This window comes from Myotis myotis, unplaced genomic scaffold (assembly GCF_014108235.1).
Source record: "Myotis myotis isolate mMyoMyo1 unplaced genomic scaffold, mMyoMyo1.p scaffold_m19_p_8, whole genome shotgun sequence".
Lineage (NCBI taxonomy): Eukaryota > Metazoa > Chordata > Mammalia > Chiroptera > Vespertilionidae > Myotis > Myotis myotis.
The window spans coordinates 71,111,253-71,132,136 of record NW_023416390.1 but is presented as its reverse complement, the minus strand read 5'-3'; the positions used below and the strand labels follow the sequence as shown (position 1 = coordinate 71,132,136).

General features: G+C 38.7%; 1 protein-coding gene across 1 annotated transcript in view; it reads right to left on the bottom strand.

Moving 5' to 3' along the window:
* Positions 1-20,884, bottom strand: part of LRP1B (LDL receptor related protein 1B) — a 1,379,523-nt gene that overhangs the window by 1,248,163 nt on the left and 110,476 nt on the right. The gene's annotated exons all lie outside the window — the stretch shown is intronic.

Here is a 20,884-nt window from a genome sequence, read left to right as displayed (position 1 = left end):
AAAAGTTATAATCATTGGTACCAGGAAGTCATGGTTTGATTCCCAGTCAGGGTACATGCCCAGGTTATGGGCTCGATCCTCAGTGTCGGGTGTGCAGGAGGCAGCCAATCAATAATTCTCTCTCATCATTGATGTTTTAATTATTTTTTTCCTCTCCCTTCCTCTCTGAAATCAATAAAAATATTTTTTTCAAAAATTATAGCATTCAAATATAGGAATTTGCATTCAAAACCCTGTCATTATTTTATGCAGTACATGGAGATGTATTAAGTTGGAAATTGCAAAGAGGAAAAGGTAGATAAGCCTAAATATTTTATTACATGAAGTTTTTTCATGCTGATTACGTATTTGTTATAGAATATATAAATCAGACCCTCTGTAAATAGTTTTACAAGAAGATGGAAATTTGAGAGGCTACAGAGTTACTATGATTTCCAAGGAGCAAATGTCTTGACAAATATGACCTAAATTAGGGCTCCTTTGATTGAATGGTAACTGAAACCTTATGTGAACCACCTTAAGCTAAGAGGGAAATTTATTGGAAAGATGCTGAGAACAGCTGTGCTCCAGGGCCTCTGGGGCAGATTCAGGCGCTGGGTGGGTCTAGCGATCCTGAGAAACTTTCCATCTCTCACATGTGCATCCCCTGCTCATCTGCGCGCTCCTTCCTGTTCGCTTGCATTTCTTCTCAAGCACACAGCGCAGTATAACCACCACGTGCATCCAGTTCCCGCTCAGCTCACTAGGTCTGGGGAAGAGGGTGTTCATTAGCCCTGGCCCAAAGTGTTCCCAAGTTTAACGCACTCCCAGGAGTCATTAAGTGTCACAACTCATCCTAAGATATACATTGGCCATTTCTTTAAAATTATCTTTTAAGGATAGAAGTATTGCCTTGATTCTGTCTTCTGACATAGAAGGCTAGAAGAGTTTAATGAAGCTTCTCTTTCAATCTTCAAGTGATATATGACATTTTGTCTTGCTGTTATATTAGTAAGGACAGAAATAAGATGGTTATATGTTATGGCTGTGTTCAATGTTATAGGTTTGTAAGTTATCAGTGCAGAGGCTAGATTTAAGATAACCTAGAATAGCTTTATAGAAATATCAGGCTGTCTTGTGAAAATGCCCTATTCTAGCTTTACTAATAGCCAACATTAATAACCCAAACTCCAAATCCTTTGTGGCAACAAATTGGAAGGAATTGGGCTTTATTTATTGAATCTTTATTTATAATAAAACCAGAGGCCAAGTGCACGAATTTGTGCATGGATGGGGTATGGCTGGCCCGCCCCATTGGGGGAAAATTGGGCCAGGCTGATTGGGGGGAGGGAACGCTGGAGGTTGGCCAGCCATCCCTGCCCCAGGTGGGGGTCCGGGGGGTGCGATCAGGGCCCTGATCGGGCTGGTTGGCCACCGCAGTGCGTGTCATAGTGACCTGTTGTTCCGGTTGTTTCAGTCGTTCCATTATTCCGATTGCTTGGCTTTTATACAGAGAGATTTATAATCTTTAATACACTATCTAAATTTGATCTTCTTGGTCACTATTTTTTGATGCCTTGATATCCACACTTTTCATATGAAATAAAAAATAAAATCAGATTTGCACAATACCTAATGTCTTTTCCTCCCATTAAGTATACATGTTGGTTGAATAATTAGGAAGAAGAGTTGTATTTATAGCTAAGACAACTAATTGAATTTTATAGAGTCCTTCCTGATGCCAACAGACTAAGTTAAAAGCTACCAGTTTGCATAAACTTTAATGACTATTCAAATCAATATATTTTGGGACACAGTTGTGTACCTAACTAATTCACATGATTTGGCCTTCCTGTCCAAGAAAATTGCAATATAAGGAAGATAAATGTGAGCATGCATTTCTTTCAATAGTTTTGATCATCTGTTATTTTTTAAGAACTATAATAAATTACTTTTAAAAAATATTATTTTATTGATTTCTGAGAGGAAAGGAGAGAAGAGAGAGATAGAAACATCAATGATGAGAGAGAATCATTGATAAGCTTCCTCCTGCATACCCCCTACTAGAGATGGAGCCCGAAACTCAGGCATGTGCCCTTGACCAGAAATGAACCTGGGACCCTTCAGTCCATGGGCTAATGCTCTATCACTGAGTCAAACTGGCTAGGGCGAACTATTTAATTTTTATTGGTCCATTGTTAACATAAAATATTCTGCTTGGATGTAGCTGAATAAATCTATGGAAACAGGATTTTTTGAAGATGGAAGGTCCTTCAGAAATCTCATAGAGCAACTTTGCCATTTCATAGTTAGAGAAAATGAAGTTCAGGACCCAAGGTCACACAGTCACTGGCACTTAGGTTTCAATTATTACTTTGCCTATCAGGAAATTTTTATCTAAATATAGGGGGTGGGGCAAAAGTAAGTTTACAGTTGTGATTACAAGGAACAGTTTATCCTTGTACTATTATATATTAATTATTGTATACCTATCCTCTATAATAAAAGGGTAATATGCAAATCAACCAAATGGCAGAATGACTGGTTGCTATGACGTGCACTGACCAACAGGGGGCAGAGGCTCAATTCAGGAGCTTCTCCCTGGTGGTCAGTGCACTCCCACAGGGGGAGTGCTGCTCAGCCAGAAGCCAGGCTGATGGCTGGCAAGTGCAGCGGTGGTGGTGGCAGTGCTAAAAATGTTCAACTGATGGCTTATCAGTCAGACATCCCCCGTGGGCTCCGGACTGCAAAAGGGTGCAGGCCCGACTGAGGGGACCCCCCACCAAGTGCACAAATGTCATGCACTGGGCCTCTGGTTTTGTAAATAAAGAAACCCAGGCACAAAGAAGTTATGTGACAGTTGAAGTTTCACAGCCAGTACAAAGCTGAACCAAGAATTAAAGTTAGTGATTCTAGCTTCAGAAGCCATACTTTTAAACACATCCTGATGTTGCCTCTCATAAAATTCACAGTTTTTAGCTATAATATTTGGATGTCATACAAATAATGCCAATTGGATATTAACATCCTTCCTACCACAGGTTCTTCAAATTGAAAGAAATTGAAGTACTGCTAGTTTATTTTCCTGTCATAGAAGGGATCCTAATTGAACATTAAAGATAAATGCTTTATACTCTAATTCACTGTCTAAAAGTATTGTAATCATCACGAACATTATTCTTGGGCAGTGTTTAAAACAATGTATCTCAATAATGAAACTTGAACATCAGGTTGTTATGATATTACACATAATGCATTTCAAAATTTTTCATTCTACATATAGTATCAACTTAAATATTGACAATTAAAGGATAATTTTATCCTCTCTGTAATTACCAAATTGCATTTTGTACAAAGCAGTATAATTAATTAATGCCCCAGATTTAAATATTTTTTGCTTTTAATTACATGTCAAAATTGTTCATATTGTATTGACTGCTTAAGACAGGGTCGGCAAACTGTGGCTCGTGAGCCACATGCAGCTCTTTGGCCCCCTGAGTGTGGCTCTTCCATAAAATGCCAACTTCTGTGCACGGGCCACGAAATTTCAATTGCACTGTACGTGTGCGCCCGCATGTGGTATTTTGTGGAAAAGCCACACTCAAGGGGCCAAAGAGCCGCATGTGGCTCATGAGCCGCAGGTTGCTGACCACTGGCCTAAGAGGTTAAAGTTTACTTGAGCTGAGAACTTTATCCAATTCATATGTAAGCATACAAAGTGCATATTACATGAATGTTGCAGTTTGACAATTTTCTTTTGAGAATCTCCTATGTGTCTGGCTCCATGCTCCATACTCATTATATCCAATATTAGATACATAATTTAAATACATAGAGGGGTGTTGTAATAGAAGTAGAACTTAGAAGCATATATAATCCTGTAAAAAGTACTGAAATATAAGAGAAAAAACAATGTATATAAATGTTACAAACCTTAATGCCAAATTAGTCGGGATTTCTAAGCCATTTGGGGACAATGATATTAAAACCAAGTATCCTTTACATAAAGTTAGGGTTTTAAAGAGACTTTACAAAGCAAATTTTTTAATAGTTCTGCTGATTTTAGGAGGAAATTTTTTGAGGTCCTAAATAATTATGATATATCTACTTAATTAAAAAGAAGTATACAGTGTATTTAATTAACAATACAAAATGTTTGTATCTAAGATTCTAGAAATTACAGAGTATAATAAATGATCAAAAGAAATGTAAAGTTACACATAAAAATAATAAATCCAATCTTGAAAGATCATAATTCATTTTCTATTATAGATTTCTTAAGACTAATTCTTGATGAAGTATGTCTTATGGATTAAATAAATTTTATTCTTGGCTTTAAATGCAGTTTAACTCAAATATACAATTTCCATAAAGGATTTATATTATGAATAGAAATTGCCATCAAATGAATTATATCCTATAGGTATGATAATCCATTAGAATTCAAATTAACCAAATTTAAAGGGCCTCTGTTAAGTATTCACACTATTGTTACTAAAAACTTGTCATCATTGCTTTCACTTATATCTCTCTTTTCAGTAAATTACAAGTAATTAATTTGAGCTGAAAGAAGCACCAAAATTTAAAGACATATATGGGTTCAATTGGCTATGGCTCATGGCTGTACAAAAGTAGTGTTATTTTTGGTGAATTTAGGAATTGATGTGTATTGTATGTTTATGTTATTGCTGGCAACTGGTAAAGCTGTAGTTTTAAAAGCACTATAACTTTTCAGGTCATAATGTACTATTTTCCTGAAATAATATTTTGTTAACCAAAACATCCTAGTTTCGTCAAATCAGTATTCTGCATGTTACCTTCTGCCCCAACTCCTGCTATTAACAGAAGAAAGTTGAAATTATATTCTAGAATGTTCCATCATCCACAAATCTGCCTAGCAACTGCCTTAAGTATAGTATAACACACAAAAATAGATTCTTGCCAAAATGCTAATTTACTTCCTCTGGTGTGATTCTATTTTTACATCGGGCCCATGCAGCTGGTCAAAAAAAAGCATTTCTTCTCATGAGGAGGAAAATTTAATAGGTGTCATTTAAAAGAAAAAAAATCTCAAGGACATTAAACACCTTCTCAGCTAGTTCTGATAACCTGCACACATAATATTGGAGACAACAATGGGTAACTGGTAAAGGAACTGTATCTAAGAATATTTCACATGAGAAAATATATTAATGTCAATATCTCCACATGAGTTTAGTATGTTTTCAAAACAGAATAAAATTTAAACATTTCAGGGCTTGCTAACTCTAATGCTTATAAGAGCTAAGTTAATCATCTGCAGTGAGGCAGGTGCAATGCCCTAGTAAGTACAGAGGTGAGAGCAGGAAAGGACGTGCCCTGCCTATAAGGGCAGCTGATACTCAGCTCAAGTCAATCACTGGCATAAAGGAATGCAGACCCTGTGTTGCCAAATTTCTAGTAATTTACAATAACTCAGAAATTTACTAGAAATCTCCTAGTTTTTAAATGGTAACAATTGATTCAATACACATTTTATCCAGGCCCAGATATATCTTTAAGTCTATATACCACGTGAGGACTGATTATGCATGATGCTGGATTTAAAGTTACTATTTACTAAACTTTTGCATGCTTTGTGTAATTTTTATAAAGATTTCATCTCTTAAAGGAGGATATTTAGAATTACAGTCATTAACTAATTCTAATCCAGAATTTCTCTGTTTATCTTCTTGGAACTTCTAATCTTTTGCAATAATAATTGGTCTTCTGTATTGTGTCACATCAATATAATCTATATTTTTCTCTCCCTGACGTATTTCACTTTTTAAAAAATATATTTTTATTGATTTCAGAGAGGGAGAGGAAGAGAGAGATAGAAACATCAATGATGAAGAGAATCATTGATTGGCTGCCTCCCACACACCCCTTAATGGGGATCAAGCCACATCCTGGGCATATGCCCTTGACCAGAATTGAACCCAGGACCCTTCAGTCCTCAGGCTGGTGCTCTATCCACTAAGCCAAACTGTCTAGGGCTATATTTCACTTTTTAATGATAGAGAGATACCTTCAGATTTGCACAAGTGTGTTTGTGTGAGCATATATAAGAACTTTTATTTTTCCCAAAGCTTTGTATAATTGCCACACATTCAACAAAAAGTACTCAATGCTACCTGATGAGATCAAACTATCTGCTCATAGTTAACATAAAAAAAATTATCAAACCACTTTGGGCTTATAAAATACACGCTTTCTCAATATCCATGTTACTTAATAAGAAATCACCTTATTTTTCGTAGCACTAAGGCATTACAATAGATAAAACCTCCTCCCAGCTTGAATAAGCTCATAATCCCATTCAATTTTATGTGCAAATGCCTTTGGCTTCATCTCATATGGTTTATTATGATTTGAAATGAAGTTCAGAATTTTACCAAATCCCACATAATTAGAAATTACTCCATAAGAGAAAGCGGAATTCTGTATTGTATCAGGACATTAAGTGATTCACACTGTCAGGTCTACACTGTACTTTCTGGCCCTAGTCACTGACAGAGTTTGAAATGTCTTAAAATAGGTAATGTCATTTTAAAGTTTTGAACATACACAATATTGTTGTGACAAAGTTACTATCCTGAAGTTTTCTTACAAAGTAGGGGGAGACATGCACAGAAAGGTGTAATAAGGTGATAACTGCCTTGCTAGCTGTACGTAGAGCTCGGGAAGCATGTCTCAGCGCTGCGGCTGATGCAATGGTGTGAGCACACTCCACCATGACTTGCTTCCTCAGCACACCAGGAAGTAGCAACACCTGTCTGAACGAACTCCTAGAGCCGCGTGCACAGTACCCCAGCCTTTCAGCCATTGGTCGCCTGTAGCAACATGTCTCCCTCTGATTGGTCCCCTCATGCTATATATATCCCTGTAGTTCCTCAATAAAACGGATCTGCGTCACCGAACCTGGTCTCCGGAGTCCTGCATGCAGATGCCCTAGCGCGTTGGGGCTCCATCGTCCTCACCCCCGAGGGGCCCCCTGCTTCATCTGGCACCCAATGTGGGGCCCCCGGAATGGCTGGACGGGTGAGCGACCCTCTACAGTAAAATGGGAAACCTACCCCCTTTGGCAAGAGCGCTCGCGCTCCACTCCTTACTGCAGAGCAGGCGAGTTAAGGTCTCTGAAAAGGAACTCCAAACTCATTGGGAATATCTATTACAGTCCAATCCGTGGTTAATCAAGGCCCCCATTTGGGACCCCTCCACTTGGGAGAAGGTCTTGAAAAGGATTCAATCCACTGAGGTCCACGAGGAAAAATCGTTACCCTCTTCTCTGATGCCGGCCATCTTAGCTATCCTGGCTTGCCTGTCCGGCACTCCGCCCGAACCGCCATTCCCAGTACCCACAGCGTTTTCAGCCACAGTGAAGGATGAGCCTCCCCCTAAGCTTCCCTTGCCACCTTACAATCCCCCGGTCATGACCACCACTCCCTCGGCACCTGAGGGCCCCCCAGAGGCTGACCCTTGGGAAGTATCTACCACCAACAGAGCTCAGAAGGAAGCGGAACAAAACAAAACTAAAACGGGGGAAGCCGCTACCTCGGCCGAAACAGCGCAGGGCAGGAGCCAAGCGCAGGTCCCCCGCCAGTAAGAGAGCAGCCAACCCAAGGGGTGTATTGGACGATACCTCTTACACAGAGCAGGGCGTTCCTTACCTTAACGGTCGAGGGAGAGAGAATAGAAGAGCTAGCAGATACTGGGGCAGACGTGTCGGTTATTCAAGAGGAGAAGCGGAGTTCCAAATGGCTGACCACTTCCGGTCTGCTAGTTCAGGGAGTCAGCGGCTACAAGAAGGCTGCCCAAGCTGCCAGGGGACTCTCCTGGGCGCACTCAGATGGGAATACCAGGACTTTCTGCCCACTCTTCATGACTGACATCCCCCACACTTTGTGGGGCCGAGACATCCTTGAGGCGGTCAATGCAATCATATACACCGCACCGCCCCCCCCCAATCCTAGGGGCCACTGTTCACCCACCGGCGCCACAGCCGATAAAGTTATCATGGGACACCACCGACCCCATACGGGTAGAACAGTGGCCTTTACCACAAGAGAAATTACTTGCCCTTAAGCAATTAGTACAGGAACAACTAGATGCTGGACATGTTGAACCCTCCCTCAGCCCTCACAATACACCAGTCTTTGCCATACAAAAGAAGGATAAAGTAAAATGGAGATTTCTACAGGACCTCAGAGCTGTAAATAGACAAATAGACACATGAAAAAACTAGGCCCTCTACAACCGAGACTGCCTTACCCCTCAGCTATTGCAAGGGGAGAACATATAAAAATCATAGATATTAAAGACTGCTTTTTCTCTATCCCGTTGCACCCGGAGGACAGACCCTACTTTGCCTTTTCAGTGCCCTCTACCAACCATCAACTACCGGCAGATAGATACCAATGGAAGGTACTCCCCCAGGGCATGAAGAACAGCCCTACCATGTGCCAGGCTTACGTTGGAGTGACAACCAAACCTCTAGCCAAACAATGCTTTATCACTCATTGCATGGATGATAACCTTATTACCCATAGGGACCCTATATGGCTAGAGGCATGCTACCAAAAACTTATTAGCAACCTACGAGCTCTTAACCTCTATATAGCTCCTGAAAAGGTCCAGACCATTCCTCCATACTCCTTTTTAGGATATAAAATACATGAACAAATAGTACCCTTAGCTCCTTAGCTTGCAATTCCTGATATCATATCCCTACATGCGCTACAGGAACTATGTGGCCAGATTAATTGGGTTAGGAATAGCTTATCAATCTCCACCGGGGCCCTAGGCCCCCCTCTTCCAATTGCTTGAAGGAGACACAGACCCCCTTAGTACCCACTCTCTAACCCTCAAGGCCAAAGAGGTCTTAAAAGCTGTCAACCAGGCTCTAAGGGAGCTAGAGCTACACAGAATAGACTTGACCCAGCCAATCCAAGCGATAGTACTGGCCACCATTGGGACTTCTACAGGAGTACTATTTCAGGAGGGTCTTCTTTATTGGGTACACTTGGCCTATAGCCAGCTTGCTAAAGTAACGCCCCCAATAGCGGCCTATGCCCTCATAGGACGGAAGCTTAGGCAGGCTTCACTTACCCTATATGGAAAAGAACCTGACACTTTCATACTTCCTTATACGCAGGAACAAAGCTCTCATCTATTAACCACAGATCTAGAAACACAGTTACTTCTCCTAAACTACCCAGGGCAGGTAGATAATCACCTACCCAATCACAGGCTCCTCCAAACCCTCCAAAAGATACCGTTAGAGATACTAGGTCTGGTACGCCCCTCTAGTAAACCTATCCCTGGGGCACCCTGCGCCTTCACTGACGCAGGGAAGCATTACTGTGCAGCAATAATAAAGTCCCCTAAAACTTCCACCAACCCCACTTATCTTAGATATACTTATCAAGGCTCAGCACAAGTAGGAGAACTCAGAGCTATAATATACGCCCTTCTCTACTGTGAAAATAGTCCAGTCAATTTATTCTCAGATAGTGCGGCAAAAAATATAGGGTATTCCACCTTAAGAGTTAAAGATACCCCGCTAGATCAGAGCCTCCAACTCCTAAAGGACATCCTAGAGAACCGTAAACAGCCCTGGTATAGCCAACACTTACGGTCTCATACTGGCCTACCAGGCCCACTTTCCCTAGGCAACACAGAAGTGGACAAGCTAGTTCTCACCCTACAACCCGTAGAAGAGGCCAGACTCCTACACACCAAATTTCATATGTCAGCCTCCTCTCTCCATAAGCTCTTCCCCCATCTGCCCCTAGCTCAGTGCAAGCACCTCGTACGTGCTTGCCGATCCTGCGGCCCTCTACTACCCCTCGGGCCTTTACAACCCAGAGGGGCCAATCCCCGAGGACTACAGCCCAATGCCATATGGCAAGCAGATGTCACGCATGTCCCAGCATTTGGCAAACTGAAATATGTCCACACAGTCATAGATACTTGCTCAGGAGCTACGTTTGCCCAGGCCCAAACGGGGGAAAAAGCCAAAACATAGCATTGCCACCTTCAAGGCTGCCTTTCTCATCCTTGGATTCCGTGGGAGGTAAAAACTGGCAATGGACCATGCTACACCAGCACTCTATTTCAAGACTTCTTAAAATCACACGACATCAAGCATACCATGGGCATCCCCTATAACCCCCAGGGACAGGAAATTATTGAAAGACTACACAGGGAACTCAAGGCCCAACTAATTAAAGAAAAAGGGGGAGTGATAGGAAGAAATCCTCATGCAATGCTAACCCAAGCCTTAACTACCCTGAATTATTTTCATTTTGATGAGCATGGATTAACCCCTATGTATAAACATTGGGGAGGACTCCGGGACATACCAACACCTCTTCCTTTCGCCTGGTGGAGAGACCCACTCACCGGGGCCTGGAAAGGCCCCGACCCGCTCTTAACCCAGGGGAGAGGGTTTGCTTGTGTTTTTCCAGAAGGCGACAAAAGTCCCGCATGGATCCCTGCTCGTGACGTCAAACCCTACACCATCAGCGATGAGGCGTAGATCGCCACCATCGCCCCCTGTGGAGGAAATGGAGGACCTGACCATAGAAGAGAACCAGCCCCGATGGTGGAGACGACCTAGACACTGACGAGCCCACCCCATCACCTGGGGTGACATCAAGGCTCTACAAGACCAAGCCGCGCACATGGCGCGAGAGGGGAACCCGATGGCAGGAACGTTATTCTTATTAATATGTGCTATCATCACAGCTAATAGCACGGGTGCGCACAGATAAGAACTGTGGACTGTGATACCTCACCCTGGCGTTCTCATGCCAGTTGGTGTAGACCAGCCGTGGGCAAACTACGGCCCGTTTGAAATGAATAAAACTAAAAAAAAAAAAAAAGACCGTACCCTTTTATGTAATGATGTTTACTTTGAATTTATATTAGTTCACACAAACACTCCATCCATGCTTTTGTTCCGGCCCTCCGGTCCAGTTTAAGAACCCATTGTGGCCCTCGAGTCAAAAAGTTTGCCCACCCCTGGTGTAGACAGCACCCAGTTTCCAGTGGCACGTGCCTCTGCTACTCCTTTTACCCATCTATAAGGCCACCCTTCTATCTCCTTCTGAGTAGTGACAACTCCTTTGCCTTGGCGCTAATTAGAAAGGAAGGGGGAGATGTATGTAGAGCTCGGGAAGTATGTCTCAGGCTGCGGCTGATGCAATGGTGTGAGCACACTCCACCATGACATGCTTCCTCGGCACACCAGGAAGTAGCAACGCCCGCCTGAACTAACTCCTAGAGCCACGTGCACAGTACCCCAGCCTTTCAGCCATTGGTCGCCTGTAGCAATGTGTCTCCCTCTGATTGGCCCCCTCATGCTATATATACCCCTGTAGTTCCACAATAAAACGGATCTGCGTCACTGAACCTGGTCTCTGGAGTCGTGCATGCAGATGCCCTAGCGCGTTGGGGCTCCATCGTCCTCACCCCCGAGGGACCCCCTGCTTCAGCTAGCTATGAATGTTACATGCTGCTGAAGAGGCAAGATCCAGTCTGCATGGAGATACAGAAAGTTCTCAGAGAGGAGAGGAGATTTTAAGTATATCTTGAAGAGTTCTTAGGATTGGCAGGCATGACTTATGGGAGCTAGGTAAGAGAAGAGAAATTCAAGAAATAAGAAAGAAGAAAAGCAAGGACCTACAACCCACAAAGCTATAATTTAGAATCAAAGAGCTTCCCAGACAAGGAAAAGCTAGAGGAGTTCATCACCACCAAACCAATATTACACAAAATGTTTAAGGGTCTTCTTTAAGAAGAAGAAAAAAAGATTAAAAATATGAACAATAAAATGGCAGTCAATACATATCTATCAACAAGATCAGAGTGAGGAAAAGGATGGACGCTTGATTATTAAAAAAAAAAAAAGTTTTCTCTCTTTCTTGCCCTAACCAATTTGTTTCAGTGGATAGCGCGTCGGCCTGCAGACTCAAGGGTCCCAGGTTCGATTCCGGTCAAGGGCATGTACCTTGGTTGCAAGCACATCCCCAGTAAGGGGTGTGCAGGAGGCAGCTGATCGATGTTTCTCTCTCATCGATGTTTCTAACTCCCTATAACTCTCCCTTCCTCTCTGTAAAAAAATCAATAAAATAGATTTTTTTTAAAAAGCTTTCTCTCATTGTAGCAAATAATATGGTTTCCCAGCTGCACCATCCATGTTAGTGACTTTACATATTGACTTCTCTGAGTGACTTTTTGTTCTAATCTGCCAGTACACCTCTATTACCTTCTACTATGCCTTTCAACCTGTCAATGCCATGAATGGTACAGGGTGAGAAAAATCAACCCCTGGTCTTAGGGAATAGTCCAGATATGGGTGAGCGACCCAATAAGAATCCTTCCAGGAGATGTTACTCTGAAACCGGTGGGGAAAACTTTTGCCTCTTTTGCTTAAACTAGTCATAGACAGGTTTCTGTCTCTTAAAACAAACGAGCCCTACTTAACACATCCTGAAAAAGACAGCCTCTAGGACACATACATTAATGTGCCACATGATCCAATGAGGGGTAAATACTAAACTATTTAACCTGGCACAGTTCCTTCATTAAATACAATAGCATTCCCTGATGGCTTTCTTATCCCTCAATGTCATTTGAAGTCTTACATTGCTGCCCTCTGCTCATTTGCTTTATTTCTTTTTTTTCTTTTTTTTTTTTTTTTTACTGACAATGTTTCCTGTCTTATTCATGACTATGGATAAGGTTCAAACTATTGGAGAAGCCAAATTCCTGAGGGAAAGAAACACTATTCATTGTTCTTCATTATTTACATATTGCTTGTATGTTTCCTAAGCACTTAACCTAATTTACATTTTAATGAGCTACCATACTGTACTTATCAAATGCTTAGTGGGTCAGTTCTAGAGATCCCTTTATAGGAATCAGAAACAAGCAATAATCAGAATGAGGACAAGCCAGAGCATCTGCAGGACTGGCATACCCCCCAAAATTTCAAATTGCAAGTAGGATTTCCTTTATTTACATGTTTATTCTTGTATTAAATATATAGTATGTTTTTCTAAATCGATCTCTATGTTTGCTTAATATATATATATATATATATACACACACACACACACACACACACACATATATGTATTTTTAAAGAAAACATTATATCATTCCCATAAATGGAAAATAATATCACTTGTCAAAAACAAAAGGTAAATTGAATATATACTTTTGTTTTGAAAACAAAACAAAACAAAAAACAAGCACTTTTTAGTACCAACTAAAGATGGGTATATTTTTCCTGGGCTTCTAGAGAAAAGCCTTCCCCTTCTGAAAAAAAAAAAAAAAAAAAAACTTTGCTAGTAGGAACTAAGGTGACACAATATTATAAAAATTAACAGGATTTAGACCTACTAAACTTGTATTTCATCTGTTTTACATCTTATTGAATCCTTCTACTTCTATTCATAGAAATCTCTACTTCATCACACTCATTACATTTTAATGAATTACTTATTTGATATCAGGTTTGCTCTGGAGTCTAAGCCTCTTCATTAATTCTTCAGCTCCTTTGGAACAGAAACTGTATTTGATCATCACTTTAGCCCACCACCTAGCACAGTCCCAAATCCTAGGAACTGCTCAAAGAATATTTATTATTGAACTAATAAATGAGCAAATGGTTATTTAATTTCACACACTAAATTGTGTATGAGAAAACAGGACACTTGATTTTAAAAATGCATGCATATCCTTTATAATGCAGAAAACTAGATAGGTGGATTATAGGAATAATGTTCTAAAACTTCAGGTCAAAGGCTTTAGATCATTTTCACTTGATCTAGGTTGGGGGTGGGGGAAGAATGATGGGTTGGAAGTAGCCCTTCAAATATTTTAATATCTCTTCTAATGCGATATGCTAATATGCCTTTTACATTTTAGATGAAGAGCAAGACTCCTCTGGTAAAAGCAGTCTTTTGTGGACACATAAAAATAATATTTTAATTGATTTTTTTTAATGGGAGAAAGGGGAAAAGATAGACAGAGAGAGAAGACAGAGACACAGACAGAGAGAGATTTGCTGTTCCACTTACTTATGCATGCATTGGTTACTCCTTATATGTGCTCTGACTGTAGGTTGAACCTACAACCTTGGTTTATCGGGATGACGCTCTAACCAACTGAGCTACCAGGCCAGGGCAACAATAAATATTTTCTAGTGAAAAGTATAGCTTGCCTGTGCAGCGGAATGAAAATTAATCTCTTACCTTAGAACCTTTGGTACTTAGTTCTCAAATGAAATCAGGTGTGAAGTTCCTCAGTTGAATACCAATGGGTCAGTTCTTATTGTCACAAATTCATAAATTTATCATACTCTGCTTAAAATTGTGGCTGGAAATATCTGGAGTGTTACAATCTCATACTTCTTCAACATTATTACTGTCTAAATCTATTCAAAATTGGACTCTTACAGGTATTTTGATTAGACTAAAACTAATATGTAATATTATTATGAGCTATGGTAAGTTTAGCCCTTGTTCCCTTGTTTTGAGACATTTTCATTAGATAAGATGAATTTTGATAAGACCGTTTTCTCCTAATTTTTGCATAAGCTTATGTTATATAGAAATGCATGGAGGAATATCTAGTTTTTGAATTGAAATAATCTTTGAGAGGTAATGATTTTATTCATAATTGCTACTGAAAACAACTGAGTTTAAGATAATCATCAAAATATTGCAAATAGGAAGGAGAAAAAGTTAGATTCACTAGAAGCAAGTCAGAAAATGAGGAGTCATGTTCAAGTATTTGACAAGGAATGGAGGGGGCAGAGAAAGGAACCGGAAAAGGCAAGCAATGATGGCTCTCAGGCAAAGTCCTGCAGAGAGGGTGGTGTCAGCTTGATTCCACAGAGGAATACTGAAGTGATCCATGTCCAGGGCAAGATCTGTCAGTGGTTGGAAGTGTGGTCAGTGGTAAAAAGCAATAAGGCACTTCTGGGTGTTATATAATTAAAAAGTAGTTCGTATAAAAAACCATTGTGTCCTTCTAGGGGTCTTTCTGATACATATAAGTTCTTTCTTAGATCATCTCCTATTTTTTTCACAAATAAAACAGTATTCGTTCAGTAATAATTGAGCATCTCTTATATCAGGATATACCATGGAATTATAGCATTGAACAAGGCAGACACAATGTCTAACCCCAAGGAATAATCACTCTGTGCAGGAAGGTGGATAGTTAAATTTTATTGATATAAACAGATAATTAAATTCAGCTGAAATTAAATTCTGTGGTGAATAGAAGTATAAGGTGAGACCATGTAATGAAGGAGGACCTAACGCTGTCTGAAGGTGCCAAAAAAGCTTTCAGAAAATATTAAAAATATATAATCAACTCTCAAACTTGAAAACTTTGGGTGTTTCAGGATCTGAGGCAGCTTTTATTTAAACAACTAGTTAGCAAGAATAGTTGCTTTCCTAGAGGAAAGCAAAGAGATCATCTCCAGTAGAAAAAGAGTTTCACTCCTTACCAGTAAACATGCAATAACATTTCTCGTCCTTTCTTTTATAATTTTTATTAATTCATATTTTATTATAATTTATATGCATCATTGTATTAGTTTCAGGTGTATAAAATAGTGATCATTACAATAAGTCTAGTAACAATCTGTTACCATGTATACCTGTTATGATGTTATTGGCTCTATTCCCTATGCTACACATTACATCCCCATTACTTATTTTAATCCCCTTCCCCTCTCCATTCTTCCCCTCTGGCAACCATCAATTTGTTCTCTGAGTAGATGAATTCCTCTATAATATTTTTGAAGTTTATATTTTTAATTTTTTAACATTATAGTTTACCTGAAACTAATACAAAATGATACTGAATGTAAACTATAATTGAAAACTCAATATCATTTCTAATATAATGTGAGAGCTTGAGGATACCAAGGGTTTGTGGGGGTAGAACAGAGTGTCCAAGAAGTTAAGTCATCATGAGATGGATGGAGGTGCTTAGATTTCCAGTTTAATCTATCCTACAATGTTTTTTTTCCAGGCTTACAAGCTCCTGAGAGCTTTGATTTCTGAAACAGAGGTTAAAAATCAAACTAGAAAAATCCTTTGTGATCAAAGGACTGAAATAATAATACTTGGTTCTCATAAAATGTTTTCTATACCTAGATTCATGTAATCTGGTTTGAAAAACATCTACAGTTAAGTATATCTATTATATCTTTTTTTTTTTTTCCTGAATCCCAGAGGGCAGCAGTGTTCTATAGAGAAAACCTAAGTGGCTCAACCAGGGAAAATGCATAAAAATATGATATACGATGACTAAAATGAGAATACATTGAATCACAGAGATGTTATCTCTTTGACTATGATGCTACTATTAAAGAACTACAAAATAAACAGGACATGGCTGATGGGAGGTGAATGGGACTTAAAAATGTAACTGGAGATTAACAGTGGAGATTAATGTTCATCATGAAGGATTCCTGTCTCTGGAATTCGGTCACCTGATTTGAAGTGTCCCAGTGCACCACTCTATTACAAAGACCCGAGTTTGCAAAATTACTGTGAAACTCTCCTTTTTGAGTATCATTAACTGATATTCTCTTATTTCCCCCCAAACATTCTTGTACATCACTGTACGTTAAATTGCCTTAAAACACAGATGAGTTGGAGAGTAAGTTTGATGTGGAAGTCTTCTGCCTTTATTCTTTTCACTTTACCATACCTCTATGTTTATAAGAAATCTTAGAAGTAATTAAATCCAACTTTCTCCTGTAAACAAAGTGTCTTAGACAGCCCTGAAGGCAGTTTTCCTACTGTCTAGTTAAGTATTTCCAGCTATGAGAATTTTAATACTAAAAAGTTTACTGCAACGTTGAACATCTCATTGTGAGAAAGTCTGCTCTAAAATGAATGTCATCTACCTGAAGCTTTCAGCTGTGCCCACAATTCTGCTTCCTACCTGCATGGAAAACCTTCAGATGTTTGAACAGACCTACCATGTCTCCCCTCAACTTCCTTTCACCAGAGGAAGCATTCCGAGTGCCTTCCACTCTGAAATCTGTAGCACATGTTCACGTGCTCTCTGGACTTTTTCAGTATGCTAATGTTTCTTTTAAAATGTGGTGTCCAAAACGGAAAAAAATAATTTCAACACTGCAATGAACAACAAGCAGGTAAAACAATATGGGCGTTAAAAAAAATACCAAAAAATAGTTCCATCACAATTTGGGACCATATTTTTGCGTGTAATAATAGTTTGTCATATGAACTTCTGTAATTGTGCAATTAATATTTTGAACTTTAAGCAATTTACAGATATCTTTTTTAAATAGTATCTTGATGATTTTAATGTACTGCCTTAAATACCTTCATTTTAAATCTTGATTGCATCATCTATATAATTCACCCTATGCAATTTTGTGAGATTGCAAATGTAGGATTCATACCTCTGAAAACTCTCCTAACTCTGATAAAAATGTTAAGCAGAATGTGCGATTGTCATCCAAACTAACCGCCATGGGTTTAAATTCCTTCCTGTCCATTGTTAGTAGTGCATGGGCGTCATCACAGCTCACTAGGGCCCAGTCATATTTCACACTCGCACTCATAAATAGGAAAAATGTATGTTTTTATGAAAGAAAAATATATGATGTTTTAAAATGCCAACTCAACACTTTCATGTAGAGAGAGAAGTTGACTTTTTAAAAATGAATTTGTGTGAATCTCTAGTGTTTACTGTATCCTTTTAAATAAAAGTGCCTTCTCAGTAGCCATTTTAAGGCTTACCTATTACAATTACACATTTTCTGAATCTACATCCATTGTATATGCTACTTTACTCACAGAGTAATATTTGCCTATCTCCTCTCTTCTGAGAACTTACTTATTCTTCACAATTTTACAAAAATAACTTCAGTGATTCCAAAAGTACATTAAGTACTATTAATAAAATTATTACTTTTATGGTACAATAGTCTTATAAACCTATCCTTCACACTTAAAATATATCTATAGTATAATTAATAATAATCATAATATTCAACATTTATCAATTCCTAAGATGGGTTAAATTGCTTTACATGCATGATTTAATTTAATTGACAGAATAATCCTGTGAGGCAATTTTACTATTGCCATTTTGTTTTCAAATGAAAGTGAGGAATCTGTAATAATAAAAACATAGTATAATTAGACCGGACGTCCTTCCTGATGACCTTCCAGATGAAGCCAGGGCTGCGAGGGAAGCCGGTGCCAGCAGCCAGGGGAAGGAAGGCCTACTCTTGCATGAATTTCATGCATTGGGCCTCTAGTTTTCTTATAAAAGTAAGGAATTTTTTCAAAGGCACACATATAATAATGGAATAGCAGGAAACGAAATCCAGGTTTTTCTGAAAGCAAAATTCCTGACCACTACAAACTATACTGTGCTGGGCTGGTTGCTAGAAAAGAAGTTGCTGAATCAAAGAAAATGCACAGTAAGCATTTTGATAGATACTAGAATTTGCCCTCCTGAAAACATGCAGCAAGTTATATACATACCAATACAGTACACTGGTGCCCTTAACAACGGTGTCTGTGTACTGCTAACCTTCTCTTTTGGTTTTGATTTGTATTTTCACTCTCATGAATGATCATGCATTTGAAATACATTTTGGGACTTTTTATTTTTCTGTAAATTGGTGTTCTTACATTTTATCTTTGTACTATTTTTATTGAGATTTTTGGAAACTTTATATATTAATGATTTTAATATAATTTATACTATATGCAAGTATTTCTTTCTGTTCTTACATTTATTTTATTGTTCAAGCATCATTCACAGTACAGTACGTTTAAAAATTTTCTGAAATTACATTTGTGCACTTGTACTCTATGGCTTGGGTTCTTGCTTTAGGGAAGATTTTATCCACTCCAAGTTATAAAAACAAATTTTTGTTAATTCTCATCCAAGGATATTTTTTTCCATTGATTTTTAGAGAGCGTAGAAGGGAGGGAGGGGGTAAGAGAGAAAAAGAGAGAGAGACACACTGAGTGGTTGCCTCCCCCATGCTCCCCGACCAGGGGATTGAACCTATAACCAAGGTATTTGCCCTTGACCTGGAATCGAACCCACAATCCTTTTGTGTGTGGGCTGAGGCTCTAACCTCCAAGAAACTCTGGCCAGGGCTAAAAAACAATTTTCAAGTTCATGATCTAGAGTCCTTGAGTTCAAATCATAATGAGTTAGGTTACCTTGAGTAACCTACTTAACCTCTTAATGTCACAGTTCCCTGTGTTTGAAATGGGACTAATGATAGTACCCATCTTAAAAGGGCTGTTCCAGTATTACATGAGATAACACATGTCATATACTTAAAAATGCTTGACTCGGAGAAGTGAGATTTTTACTATCGTAAATTCATCTGGTTGTTTTAGCAGAAGTTATAAATTTAATTTTTCAAAAATGGGGAGGCAAATGGCCTTATATCTTTGATTAAATTGTGCATCCTTTTCTCACTAATTCATTTTAACTGTATACTCAGTTTCATTTGAATATTGATCTGTTTTTCAACATTTTTAACATTTATGCTTTCAATCCTTTCATCAATCTTTTATTTTTTATTTCATAAAAAGAAACTGAGAGGTGATGTAAAGAGATAAAGTTACCCAGTTGTAAATTATCTGCAATTTACATCTGCATCTCTCCAAAATGGCTAGGTTCCTAGCAGTAGTCTTACTTCTTCAAAGAGTAAGAAACATGATCTTGCCACCATACAGCACTGCCTTTTGTTAGGAAATACTTATGAACCATTGGATTTTAGTTATACATATATTTTCTTTTTTAAACATTCACTTTGTAATATAATATTATAACTACCCATTTTTAAAAAATGCCACTCACTATTTTGAGGTACATTTAGACCAGGGGCATATCTTATTCATGTTTTTATCCCTGTGCCTAGCAGTGCCCAGCACATAGTCAAAAAATCAATACATGTTTTTTAAATTGAATAGTATTTTATTTAAAAAATAATCTACAATCAATGCTGCACCACTGTTCAAAATCTCACAATGTTTTGTGACCACTCAAACCAATTCAAAACCTATGTCCTCATGTTTAGGTGCCTTAGAAAATGAGAATCATCTCTGCCACAAGAATCCCAAAATCCAGGCAGCTGGTTCATCTCACTATCTCACAATAACTATGATGATTTCTACATCTTCCCCATCTATTATAGCTTTTATCATCAAAAACTTCTTCATGAAGTTTTCCTTGACTACTTGGGAGCACATTGATTTCTCTTTCTTCCTGAGCCAGCAGTTACAATGTTTAATTTTAGTGGTAAAAACGATATTAGACTTGATCTAGGTTAAGCTCTTCTTTTAATAATGAGGAAACGGATGGCTGGGAAGGTTATGAAACTTTCCCTCAGAGTATTCTTAATGACCATGGCTCACGTTTTAGTTTTCAATTTTGTGTTTCCTTTACTTTTGTACCAGTGGGATTAAAAACATCTCTGGAGCTAGAACCAGTAGTAGATTCAGCAATTCATTGAACAAATATTAATTCAGTGCCAACTCTGGGCCAAGTAATGTTTAAGGATCTAGAGATGTGAAACAACTATGATGTGAGACTAGCTTTTATATGACCATAGTCTGTGGACTAAGCAGATGTTAAACAATTCCAAAAATAACTATAAACTACTATATAATTAAATTTGTGATGTGATATGAAGGAAAACTAAATAATGTCATGAAACAGACAGTAGAATATTTAATATAGGCCAGAAGGGCAAGTAATACATTTTTTTCAAAAAAGGGGGAAGTTGTTTTCATTTAGACAAAATTATGAGTTCAAAAATATTTAGCTTGAAAATAGCTTA